Source organism: Sinohyriopsis cumingii, chromosome 6, assembly GCF_028554795.1.
Source record: "Sinohyriopsis cumingii isolate HCF-2022 chromosome 6, ASM2855479v2, whole genome shotgun sequence".
Classification (NCBI taxonomy): Eukaryota; Metazoa; Mollusca; class Bivalvia; order Unionida; family Unionidae; genus Sinohyriopsis; species Sinohyriopsis cumingii.
The window spans coordinates 102,729,475-102,743,062 of record NC_142966.1 but is presented as its reverse complement, the minus strand read 5'-3'; the positions used below and the strand labels follow the sequence as shown (position 1 = coordinate 102,743,062).

The 13,588-nt window shown below is 33.9% G+C and overlaps 1 long non-coding RNA gene across 1 annotated transcript; it reads left to right on the top strand.

The window, feature by feature from the left end:
- Positions 1 to 5,292: 5,292 nt before the first annotated feature.
- LOC149797591 (uncharacterized) lies at positions 5,293 to 9,024 on the top strand. Its single transcript, XR_016421537.1, has 5 exons — positions 5,293 to 5,381; positions 5,826 to 5,858; positions 6,646 to 6,774; positions 7,328 to 7,407; positions 8,220 to 9,024. It is a non-coding gene; the product is annotated as an uncharacterized LOC149797591 (long non-coding RNA).
- The last annotated feature ends 4,564 nt before the right edge of the window (positions 9,025 to 13,588 follow it).

Here is a 13,588-nt window from a genome sequence, read left to right as displayed (position 1 = left end):
TGAACCAGAAGGTTTGGTTTCCTGTACCAAATGTTTAGAAAAGTTGAAAAATGAAGCGTGCTTTTGCAGAGAGCACAATGAGTTGCTCTACAATTTATGAATCTCGAACAAACTATTGTTTTGTTCCTTTCTGACCAATCAATTTTCACACTGTTGTGCCAGGCATCTTCGGCCCAGAACATCTTAGAGCATACATGGAAAACGTTGCCGCCATACCTGAACGCCTTATCAATATTATCTCGTGCACATAAAGTTTAGTTCTGGGTGCGTACATTTAGTTCTGGGTGCGTATGGTAATGGGCCTCACACATGATAATCTTGTAAATGGCAAATGGTTGAATAAAGGTAAAAAAGGTTTCAAACGAAAGTCAGGTTTTTCGTTTTAAGATGTAGTAGGGTCAAAGTGTAGACCACTCTAAAAAGGGAATAGAATATAGACCACTTTAAAGTGCAGATTTGGATGCACTGCTTCCACGAACTGCAAGGACTTCACCACGCTTACATACCTCGTTCTACGAAATTGGTTGATGTTTGCTGATACAAATCACCGATTATACTGAGAATGTCACTGAATAGATGGGAATTGACTTCCATAAGAGCCGCATTGTTGTCCAAGGCAGGAACATCTGGCGGCAATTATTCTGCTTGCCCTGAAGAATAGCGGATCAAATTGGTATGTGCCTTCTTCGTATCAATATTGCCAGAGTGAATCAGCGAGAGAACACTCTCGGCAAAACGAACTAGTATATTTTGCAACGCTAAGACCGTCGGCGAAAATAGATTCACTGTCAATATATTAGGCTCTGTTGAAGACATTCTCAGTGGCTCATATGCCAAATTTTCTTCAATCTACGGCTGAAATTAAAGCTCTATCTATTGGAAATTGTCATCTCTTAGCTTCGACAGAGATCAATTCTTCGGTAATGACACGTCATAGTTGGCTGTTGATCTCGATTTTAATCCTGCAAATTCTATAAGAATAGTTGAATTCAGATACTCAAAGTCCACTGTCTGTACCTGCTCACAACTTGAAAAGTGACTGATCACGTGGTATATCATCATGCTATGTTACATACCGATTATCTGCTTAGGTTGCCTCTTTAAATTCAGCTACTCATGCCCACAAAAGGAAACGTTCTGGTCATTCACACCGCATGCTATCTTCCAGCATGTATCATGTCGGGAGCAAGTAAACATCTTAAAAAAAGCTTTTTGGACAATTCCAGGTCTGCATCTCATTTTCAATTTAAATGTGAAACATCCCCTTACAAGTGTTACCCAACGGGTACGACTTATAATTCGACATCGCATCAGCACCACACCACTAATTCCCTCTTAAATGCCATTATATTGACAAAACCCATTATATAAGCAAAAAGTATTGAACTATCATTTTATTCGCAATTCAAAATTGTACTAAGAAAGATTTAATGAATGCACTGTAAGAAAACAAACGATAAACGAGCATAAGCATGAATGTGCTCTCTCTCACTCAGTGTGTAGCTTTCTCTCACACAAGCCAGTATTCAATATTACCAATATTTTGCAACCTAAAGATGCATACTTACAATAACATAAATACTTCATTAAAATGCCAGATTTAACCTGGAACCCGGGTGGATCACTTGACATTGTGTAATTTCGGAATCCAAAACTTTTAACTCATTCCTGGAAATAACTATATACACTTTGTATTGATGTTGGAAAATACCAATGATTTGTATATTCAAGCGATTGACTTCACTTGTATATGTTCCTTTTTAGTTGCACATTCTGAACTCTTGCGTCTCCACGGCTTGTTATTTTCCTCTCTTGTTGATTCGAGTCCATTTCTGGTCTCATCAAGCATTTATCTCAGTTATGTAGTTCATCATTCGTTCTATCTAATTTGGTTTTCAATTCGAGTATAAAATATTGTTTACTTTCTTTTACAATATCTCTTTAGAAGTATTTCACGTTCATGTATTTATGCAATCTTTCTATTGAACGAAACCTGTTCATGGTATCACTAAATTTATTTTTGCACTTGGATCGTATTAGATCTAACAATATATATATGATTAGAAATGTCTTCCATGACAGCTACACTTTGGTTGCAGAATTCCAAAAACACAAATAACTCTAGCACCAAGGTTATGCTCTGTCAAATTGATCAAAATATGCAAATTGCCTCAATTGCACAAATAATTAAAACATTTATCAATTGCTATGAATCCATGTAGAAGAACAAGAATGTAAATATATCTCGTGGCAACTAGTCCATGAGAAGAATGTTCAGATCAAGAGTAAGGAAACTTTCTGGCATGACTCAATGACCCAAACCAAAACTACATATTTTAAGTTTAAATAACGTCGAGTTGTTATATTTTGGATTATATGAATATCATTCACGGCAACTGACTAATTTTTCCATTACTTCATAAGGACATAATATATATTATATACGAGAAAGAAATCGTTTTTCCACTTTTACATTCTTTATCCTATTTTCTGTCTTCTTAAAATGTTTTATAAGTAATGCGTGGATACTAATTCGTGGAACACGTATACCTTTGCATCGCAAAAATCGCTTTATATCGTAACCAAATGAAATTAGCATCCACAATTACAGGCACAGGTAATCGTTTAAAAAAATGTCAGTCATATCGCTACGGTGTCTGCATTGTGACAGTTCATAGTGATGATTAACACTGGGGCATCATGCCGCAGACATCTGTCACGATGTCCCTCCCAGTTACATTATTCTGACACCAGGCCAACTAGTGTTAACACTAAACTCTTAATGCTGAGCGCCAAGCAAGGCAGTTGTTAGTACCATTTTTAAATGTCTTTGGCATTGACTCGGCCGGGGTTCGAACCCTCAACCATCCGTATCCGAGGCGGACGCTTTACCACTAGACCATCGGAGCGGTCACTAGCCCTAAAGAGTTTCGTGTCAGATACGTCCGTGCTTCCCTCGTATCAATATGTATAGGGTCGGGGCCCCGAGTGGCCGAGTGGTCTAAAGCGCTCTTCGTTACGGATCACTGCCATCTCACCTCTGTCTGCGGCGGTTCGAGTCTAAGATTCAGCCAATGTGGGCATGTGAGAAAGCTTGCCAGTAGCTTCTCGTGGGTCGGTGGTTCTTTCCGGGGTTTTCCGGGTTCTTCCTCCACCATTAATACTGGCCGCCATGTATAGCCTATCGTGCTGAAAAATGGCGTTAAACCCCACAACAACAACAACAACAATGTATAGGGTCAATCAGCGCCATCACCGTCCTTGACAATTGTGTCATTGTTAAAATATTAGGCTCTGTAGAAGACACTTCCGGTTGCGCACGGGCGAATTTATCTGTTGACTATCGGTTGAACATCATTTTACAGGTACATTTCCGTAATAAACGATACTGTCGAGATTTCCTTTATTCCGGCCTGAAATTAATGACTCTATTGTAACGTTCCTTTCTAAGCTTAGACATAGATCAACTCTCCGGTAATGTCACGTAATAGTAGAAGACACTTCCGGGTGCGCATGGATGACATCATCTGTTCTGAGAACAGGTGGAAAATTATCATCAATGGTATTGGTAAAACCCTAGAAAAGAAGAATTTGAGGAGAGTTCCTTAATAGTGGGCTGAAATTAATGCCTCTACTGGAAAGTGTATTTTATAAGCTTAGACATATATCAATTTTCCGTTGATGACACGTCATAGTTAACAGTTGATCTCGAGCCCCTTTCTATATATTAGATATATAGGTAGTGATAATGCATTAACATTAACCGACACAAACAGTCGAATTAGAATAGACTTCAAGATCATTCTTTACAATTTGATAAACATACCAATAGACTTCATGAGGACTCATTTATACTTAATTGAATGCAACCATTGAAATATTCTTTGCGAACAAATCCTCTGCCACTAGCTTCGTATCTCAACACAGATTTTCTTCTTTCTTAAAGAGAAGTTACATAAATATAAATGGCTAGTTCTAGGTATTCTGTGGCATATCGTACGTTTGCATTCGTTACCGAATACTTATACTACTCCGTTGTCCATTCCTATGCTTACACTTCGCAAGGTTATTTACATATTTAGTCACAAATACTAATATTTTACATCGTCTGCCTTCTTGTAAGCACAAACACACATTACGTATATACTACGAATACTACCCACTTGAAAAAAGTATTCAAAGTCTCCTGGGAATATTAAATATCTTCCAAAGATAATAATCAGTTTGATGTTTAAAGATGGTTTGGAAGCTTGTCATGGTCATGATTTTAAAATTATGTTCAATATTTTGCAAGAATTCAGTCACATAATTAGATTTTAAACATTATCTCTGATATAAGAGGATTATCCTATGAATATTCCATTGATATGAGAAATATTAACTGTACAATGATTAAACTGGTTTAAAATTGCCTACAGAATAACTAAATGGCCAAGAGTAAGCTAGAAACACGTGGACATCACACGATCATTGAAAGCCTTACACACTTTTGAACCATAATTAGCCACAGGGAACGTTTACACTATTGCATATTGGTTGCGTCAAAAATCTAGTGTAACATAAATTCGAGATGCACGATCTTCCGGTTATAATTATTCCACTCCATATGATTCATACTCAGGTTATTTAACACGATTTATTTCAAGTCCTATTACATTTCTAATATATTTTGAAAATCATATATCAACATCATTTTCTCCTCATTTCTTTAAAGTATAAAATCAGATATTTTCTGAACACTATTTCGAAGAAACATATATATGTATACACCGACACACATGTGTGTGAGAGAGAGAGAGAGAGGGAGAGAGAGAGAGAGAGAGAGAGTTTGTGTGCGTGCCGAAAATTCTCTTACCAATAGCTTGGTGAAAATATCTTAAAAGAATATATATCTTAAAAGGATAATCTTAGAAAGATTTTTATCATGTATAATTTTCGATAAAATTTAATTTTACACAGTATTCAGGATGATTACTGCCTTAATTTCGCACCTATATAATTTGTCTTTCATGATATGATGAGTAACGGACGCATGTGTTTGATTGTTTGACATCTCTTATTTGCTTTAGAAAAAATATAAATATCTAACTACATGGTTCAAATATTTTAAATGGGAATGTGCTCTCTGTGTACTTCCGATTCATAATTAGCCAAGGGCACAGCTTACACTATTACATACTTGACAGCATTAATTGCAGCAGTGTAAGATAGATATATTGGCGAAGCATGTCCTTCCGTTTCATAGTGCGGAAATAACGCGAATTTACGCGTAATTGTCAGTGTGTGTTAACCAATATGTCCTGTTCTTGCTATATAAACTGAAGTTAGCGATACGCTTCACACAAGTTTCATTTCTAAACACACTTCTGATGCAATAGAAGGTAAGTAAATTGCAGGTGTGTTATACACTATCCCCTCGAACATTTTGTCATTGATCATGACATTCTATATCTTTTGGACGGCCAATACCATGTCATAACGTATTTAAACATATGTTTCTTCACTACATAATATGCTTTTTGAACGCAAGCCAAAATAACCCGTCCGCAATATTGTGTTTAGTTGAATACATATACGCAGCATTAGCATTCTTTCAAACATTTTACACAGGAACCGGGTTCCGCACTAGTGTTTTGTATATTGATGTAATTTAAACTTAAAACAATTTAACTGCTTGTAAGTTTTAGAATCTTTTTAATTTAATACATATCAAAGTAATGTAATTTTATTTACTAGGAACTCGATATTTTCCAGAAAATTCAGTTTGACCTGACTCTTTTCATAATTGCCTATTAATATAAATATTGTTTAAATTTCCGACTTAGTTCCCGACCTTGGATCAGAAATCACAGAGACAAGTAAGCAACTCTTTATTTTTATTTTGTTCTCGGAGTAAAAGGATCGGTTATTATCAAGGCCATACTTGGAGTACGAGATTATATATGTTAACTGTCTCAATTTCGCAATTCTAGGTTTTTCATAATTGCGCAGTAGTCAGATTTTATACCAGTGTATATAGAGACATTTCTTAGCCGGGCTTCTAAATAGTGGAATTTAAGATGTTCGATTTGTTGTGACAGTTTGGAGTTATATTTTAATTTTCATTCAAATTGTTTGGATTCTAAAAGATTAATTCTTTTTCCTGGAAATATTTGAGTGTTCATAGAGAATTCGTGGACAAAGTCATTTATGTAAATTTTATTCGGAAATTCAAACACTGGAATATTAGTGTCTGTGGAAATAATAAAGAACTGTAGACGAACAAAGCACCATAAAGGCTATATAATACGTCATCTCCTTCCATTCAGGATCTTTCGTATGGACCCGAACATAAATTCATTAGAAAATTTCATTACTAGGACTTCTAATATTTAATTCGTGGACTATTGTTGGATTATATTTTGGATTTCTTTCTGAAAACCGTAAGTTCTTATTTTTTATTTTTAAGGTCTTTTTACAAAATTATTTGATTTTTTGTCAACGTTTGTTGTTTCCACCCTTTCTTTTGTTACTGTTTATTAGAGCATAAACACGTCACATAAGAAGTGTCGTTCACCAAGCAATTCACTTTCATAATAACAACATTGAATTCGATACATCAGCAATGACACGTCTTGTTTATTTAGTTATTTCTTGCTTTTGTAGCCATGAACACCATGTTAGTACTCTGCATAATTGCATTAATTTCAACTATTGGTATGGCTTCTGGGTACCTCACCGGAAGCTCCTACGGCGGATATGGAGGTTATGGAGGAGGAGGTAGCGGTTTCTCATGTGAGTAGCACATACTTATTATCATTTCTTTTCATATGTGAAATATGGAACGCATAGGGTCCTTTACAAACATATACACACAGACACACACATCGTTACACCAAGAAGTAGATGCGGAATTAAAACTAGTTGTGAGTGTTCTATTATTATCTGATAATTACTTAAGTAATATGAAAATATCTTAATAGAATGCTGTGCTGCGCATAACGATCTAGTTGTATTTCTTAGATGGCTGAGAAATGTTAAATTTAGCAAGTCTCACGTTAAAACAAGTTGACCTGTCTTAACAACTTTATATTGTTGACTGTATGTCTCAAAAGGACCAAGACATAAAGACGATGGCATATATATTAAGAATACTCACAAAAATATTTCATATTCTCTTCCTTAATTATATTGAAATGCGTGAAATAGAATAATATTCGGACTGTGTTGTAAACTTTGACATAGTATGAGACAAATCAAGGTCTGTACCATTTCATCTTTTAATTCATCATTGTTTTTTTCTCTACTATTTCACCGTTTACTTCCGCCTTGTTTTATTTTTTTACAGTTATCTTCCTGATTATCATCCTCATAATTTTCATGCAAGGCTCTAGTTTTGGAAAGTAGAAAGTAGACCGAAACGTTATGGTAAGTACGTTAACTGAATGGTTTTATGTATTCGTGTTTTCATATTGACATATAGATATGTACTTTGAGATAAATACTACATGTTTCTGATACATATATCTTAATACAATATTTGAACCAAAAGATAAGCAATTGGACGATGAAAGCTAAGAGGGAAGGAAGAGAAAATCTATTGAATAAAAACGAAAAAGTTTCCATTAATAATTTCAAGATAACGTATCAATGCATATGAAATGCTCAATGTTAATATCCAAATTTCTATCGGATCTAAATTAGAAAGTATTATATAATTCATCGATATGTTAGATCATGAATTATGATTGTTGTGACCTAGGTTTCGAAAAGTACTACAATGAATAATAGGGATTCATAAAAATAGGGGTTCATAAAATACATACGGTGCTTTTCTTCCATCATGTTGAATCGACAGATATAGGCATTTTATTCTGTGAAAGATATTGATTTGTAGAAATATAATAAATTTGACATTTCCAGAGCTCACCAGGAGAAGATGAAATACTATATTTACACATTCAATGCACTTTATTATAGAACTGAATAGCTATATATATATATATATATATATATATATATATATATATATATATATATATATATATATATAGATGTATGTATGTATGTCTACATTCTTGGGGGATCCGTTGACGAATATTGAAAATAAATGAAACTGAGAAATCTACTTGATATATTTATGCAAACAGATAGCAAAAACACATCGTTTGATTGTATATAAATGCAAAGATATAGGCAAGTTATATTTGTCATTATAGTTTCATATTTCTTTACAACAGTAATACCAGACGACTTCATTTGGATGTAGATTTGAGGTGATCAAAAGACACTAAACCGCTGGCAGTACAATGGATGGAAGAATTAAGGCTGTGAAATATTGTATTTATATAATATATAATAAATAATAATACATTTTATTTACAATAGCGGGTTCGCTAATATTATCAAATATTTGTTCGATACATTACTGTCGGATTATTATACTCAAGGCTCCATGTCTGATTCTCTCGTTTGCTAGCTCTAACTGTCTGTCGGTATGTCTGTCTGTCTCTCTATCTCGCTGCTCTGCAGCACTCCCTTTTTCTGAAAGAAGATGCTTTTTCACTATTATAGGCATGGGAAACGATAAATTGTAGCACATTAGTAATTCGTAAACTCTCTAGCTAGTAGCGTGATTGACGGACTGACTATTACCAAATCATAGATTACTGCAGCACTATTAAGTTCATAATAATTCCACGATCTTGAAAAAAAATGATTGAATAACATTATAATCTAAAAGACGTATCCAGCTTGCCCTAACGTATTTATATATCATATATGCACCAGCAAAGTATATTGACCGAAGGAAAATGCGGTCATCGAAGCATTCATTGTGAAATATGAAGATATTCTTATCTTCTCGTTGAAGATGGTTTGCACAAAAAAAAAATACAATTTATGTTCTTACTAATTAGGGTGATGCAAAGCAATATTCGACCTATTAATGTTGTATGTATAAACAATATATGTGTAAGAATGCATAATATGTAATCTTCAAATCTTGGAGTTTGTGTTGGGCTGTATAATCGTTCTACAAATGGTTAACCTCACATTAAATAAACAGTCGTTCCATCTAGTTACTACTATCCGATTTGTGTTTACATGTTTGAAGTGTTCCAGGGTTTCTTCGCTTTTCTTTAATGCATCTAAAACCTTGTTCTTTGGGGCATGGGTATTTTGTTTTCAAAGTAGGACTATTTTGACCGACCATATTACAAACATGGATACAGTGGGGAAACGTTATATTTTTTGCTGAATATAGTCCTGTGACTACTTTGTAAACATCGATGCAGCAGTCAGTATGTAAATCACAAAACCGTTTTGATGCTGCCAGCTTTATCAACTACGTTGCAAACACCAGACAGGAAACATATTGAAAAATTGCTTTATTCCATATCATTTGTTCCACAACAAACAATGAGGTTGCCGCTGAGAACACGTTCATGTCAAACACTTTTCTCAAAATTAACGTATCAATGTCTGGGAGAAATTAATAATGCCAATATATCTATATGTATAGAAAGCCGGTGATTTTGTTTGTCATGATTTTCTTCTAGATATGTTAAAAATCATTATCAAATTTCATGGCTATATCAAAGACTTATTTTCATTTATTTGTGTGTCGTAAGAACCAGCAACTCAATATGGCAGGAAACTACAGGTCTTTATTGGAAATTCCACTCTACCGCATGTTACATGAGTCATGGTTTTTCACAAGGATTCGTACTTGGTCCACTTCGTTGTAGTATATTTTTCAATGATTTTCCTGTCTGCAGACATTATACAAATATTGACATTGTTGCAGGTAATACGAAAATTATTTTTATCAAGTAGCAATTCCATCGAATGCAAACTAAATTCAGATTTGCCTTAACTGAGAACTGGTGAAAACAACATAACTTGGTAGTAAGTGAATGTAAGTCAAATCGTAATTTTATGGGAACATCTCAGATAGAACATGCGAAATATGTATGACGAAATATAAATCACTGTATATTAAAAATACAACTGATCAAAATACAAAGGATGATAAGTCCTGAAGAGTACTGACTGACAGACATTTAAAGAGATAACAATAAGTTGGTGTCTCTCAGTATACGCGTTTAAACTGTCGTTGCATAGTTTGATTAAAAACTGGATATGTAAAATAATTCCATATTTCTTTATTATAAAGCTTATATGCTTCTTGTGATTTGCTATGTTTCAACAAATTGACGAAATTGTGCTGGTTTTCAAATAGACAGAATCAATAAACTTCAACCGAGCAGCTGTATTGATGCGTGATGTCTCCCTTTGTTGCGTTGTCTTTACACGTATTGATACAAATATAATGGGTAAGAATAAATGAGTTAATATGTTTTCTGAAAAGAATTCTGCATTTATAATGTATAAAAATAGAATTCCATATATTCTGATTATCTTATTCTGAAAAACAACATCTTCTCATAGTGGTAAAGAGACATTTAGCAAACTTTGGAATTCACAAATCTTTCGTTGAACGCTTCAGAGTTTCGAAAAAGGAACTCCCTTACCGTTCTCAATCGATCTGCTGCTTCAGCTGAATTTTTTATACATGTGTGCGTTTAGTCGTTCAGAAATTTAAATGAAAAAACTAATGAAGAAAAGAAGACTGAATTTAGGGATTATAGGAATATTGTTCATCAACTTATCAGTTCCTTTAATTGCCTATTTTATATTAGACAATATTTTTTTAAATATATACACACAAAAAACTTGTATATAAAATATATTTATGAAACTTTTTCTACTTTTCTACCTAATAGAGTTTTATGTTAATACATAACAAAACGTTACTAAATGACACACGTTTGCAAAGCATCCTAAGTGTATCTCCAGTCAGACATTATCGTTACCTGCAATGTATAAACAAAGATCTTGTTGAAAGTCAAATCGACACATTGTAATAAAAAAGATGGACCACACCTTTATAAATTCAGTTAACTCATATTATGTTTTTTTTTTCGTATGCATTTGTAGACATGTTTTGTTGTAAACAATAATTTTCTTGAGATAAATCCTGCACCTTCCGTCGCTTATGTTTTAGTAGAGCGCTTCAAAGAATATTAGATTTTGATTTTGAAATCTTTAAATAAGTATCATATAAATGATAATAATCGTAATAATAATAATAATAATATAAATAATACTAATAATAATAAGTATTATTATTATTTATATATATATATGTGCATATATATATATATATATATATATATATATATATATATATATATATATATATATATATATATATATATATATATAAACATTCATCACGCTACAAATGCTTGTGTGTCGATGCTGATCGGAAACAGAGATAATCAAGGAGAAAGGAGGTATCAAATTACCATTTAACTTTGCCTTATAGGGAAAACAGTGTCCAAGTGAATCTTTGAAGGCAAATAGGCCGAGGATGCATCACGTGTTAAAGGGTAGAATGTATAAAAAGAAACCAAGAAAAATATTAATTTGAAAACTGACGCATATATGTATAGCCAGCACTTTCAATCCTCAAAGTCAAGATGTTATGGTAATATCAGCAACAATCGTAATGATGTGGTTTAAGAAAATTTAAAATAATATATATTTATTCTATGTTAATAAAATCAGAACAAAATCTTCAAGAAACAAAACGAAACAAACAAAACCATAAATGAATTGGTCAGGTGCAGTATCTGTGATCAACACAAGGAAATCAGGAAGAGTTTAAATGTGTGCCATGATAATAACAGAAAATGGAGGAAGCTGTAACAACAATGACCATTCTGACTCGAAATATAAACACGAGAGAAATATATTGATGCAGCGGTCGCCTTATTGAATGCAAAGTGTATGAATCATAATATCTCAAATCCGTAAAAAAAAGAAAAAAATTGTAAATAAGGATGATGAAAGGAGAGGAAAGCAATTCATTAGATGTTAGTTAGTTATATACGCTCGATGGCTGTTGATTTTAGAAGGAGGAATAATCTTATTACACTTTGGAAAACAGTTGATATTTGGTTAGATTTTACCGAGTCTTAATTATTGACTTTGGTATGACATCCGAAATAGTTTTGAGAAAATATCTGATTTTATTATACAAAGATATTTAGAGCAACAGTAAGGATTATATGGTATTAAAAAAACAATCGAAATTTAATGCTGAAATATATCGTGTTAAATAACCTGAGCACGAATAATTTGGAGCTGGATAAGCAGAATCGAAGAACGTGCATATCAAATTGATTTTAAGCTAGGGCATTGGTGCAACCAATATGTAATACTGTAAACGACAGTAAACTTATCTTACCTTGAGGCAATTTATTTATGCATTTGACATTTACAAGAGTATCATGTGTAAGGCGCATTCCCATACGCTTCCAGAACTAAACTTATTTGGGAGAGATATTATTCATAATGCGTCCAGGTATGGCAACATAGTGTTCCATGTATATCCTAAGATGTATTTTTGGCTCAAGCTGCCTGATACAAGAATGCGAAAATTGATTGGTCAGGGAGGAACAAACCAATAGTGTGTTCGATATTAATAAATTGTAGAGCAACTGATTGTGCTCTTTTCAACATCACGCTGCATTTTTCAAGTTTTTCGAAAACTTTGGTACATGAAACCAAACCTTCTGGTTCACCCAGACTTGCATTTCCATCCTGAACGTCGAACATCTTATGTCCTTGGTAGTCTAGGGTGAAGTATAAAGACAGTAAAATTGTAACCATCTTTAAAGCTCTACAAATAAATCACTTGTTTTGCTGAAAACACCATGTAATCACATTCAAAACCTCAAACAACTTACAAGAACAAAGACTCCCCGACCATAAGTAACCCAGATCAGATGCCCTGTGAACATAAACCAGTTAGAGTTAGATCTCGCTTTTCACCCTGACGAACATTTGTTAAACAGTTGTTTTTAAGATTTGTCAATGGTTTTGACAAAGTTCTTTGATATTTGCTCACTCCGTCTCATGAATGTAGAAACTTGCAATGAGCACGTCGTTACATTCAAGAGGCAGAGTGGCACCATTGTTTAGAATCATGTAATGTGGTGAATTCACGGTTGGACCGTTGTAGACTATTTCCTGGTGCAACTAACATGTGCTTTGTGCGGGTGTAAGCATTTCGTTCTTTTGGAACTCGCAGTTGTGTCCTATTGTATGCATGGAACCGTATTTGAGTCGTCGGTAGCATGGCGCTTTCACTGGAGGTCACTGGGCAAATTCGCCTGTATTCGTCGATTCCATTGGACGTCAGTTTTGTGGGTAACTTTTCCTGTATTACTTGAAGCTCTTTTCTGGTCAATCATTTCATACAAGTACATTTATTTCGCAGTTTGAAATTAGAAGACATCGGAAAATTGTGTTCATGCTGGGATTAGCCGAACTCTTTTCCACTAATCTGGGTTCAGTCCAGAATGTACTCATGGGAGGAGCAGCCTAGCATTGTTTTAGGTAATATGTGATCAGCCCATACAACATTAGTACGATGGGATCAATCTAGTACATAGCCCACTGATATGGCATCAACTAAGAATATATTCAAATGCTTGAATGAGACTAGTATAGGTTTTACTTTAGCTGCGATCAGCCC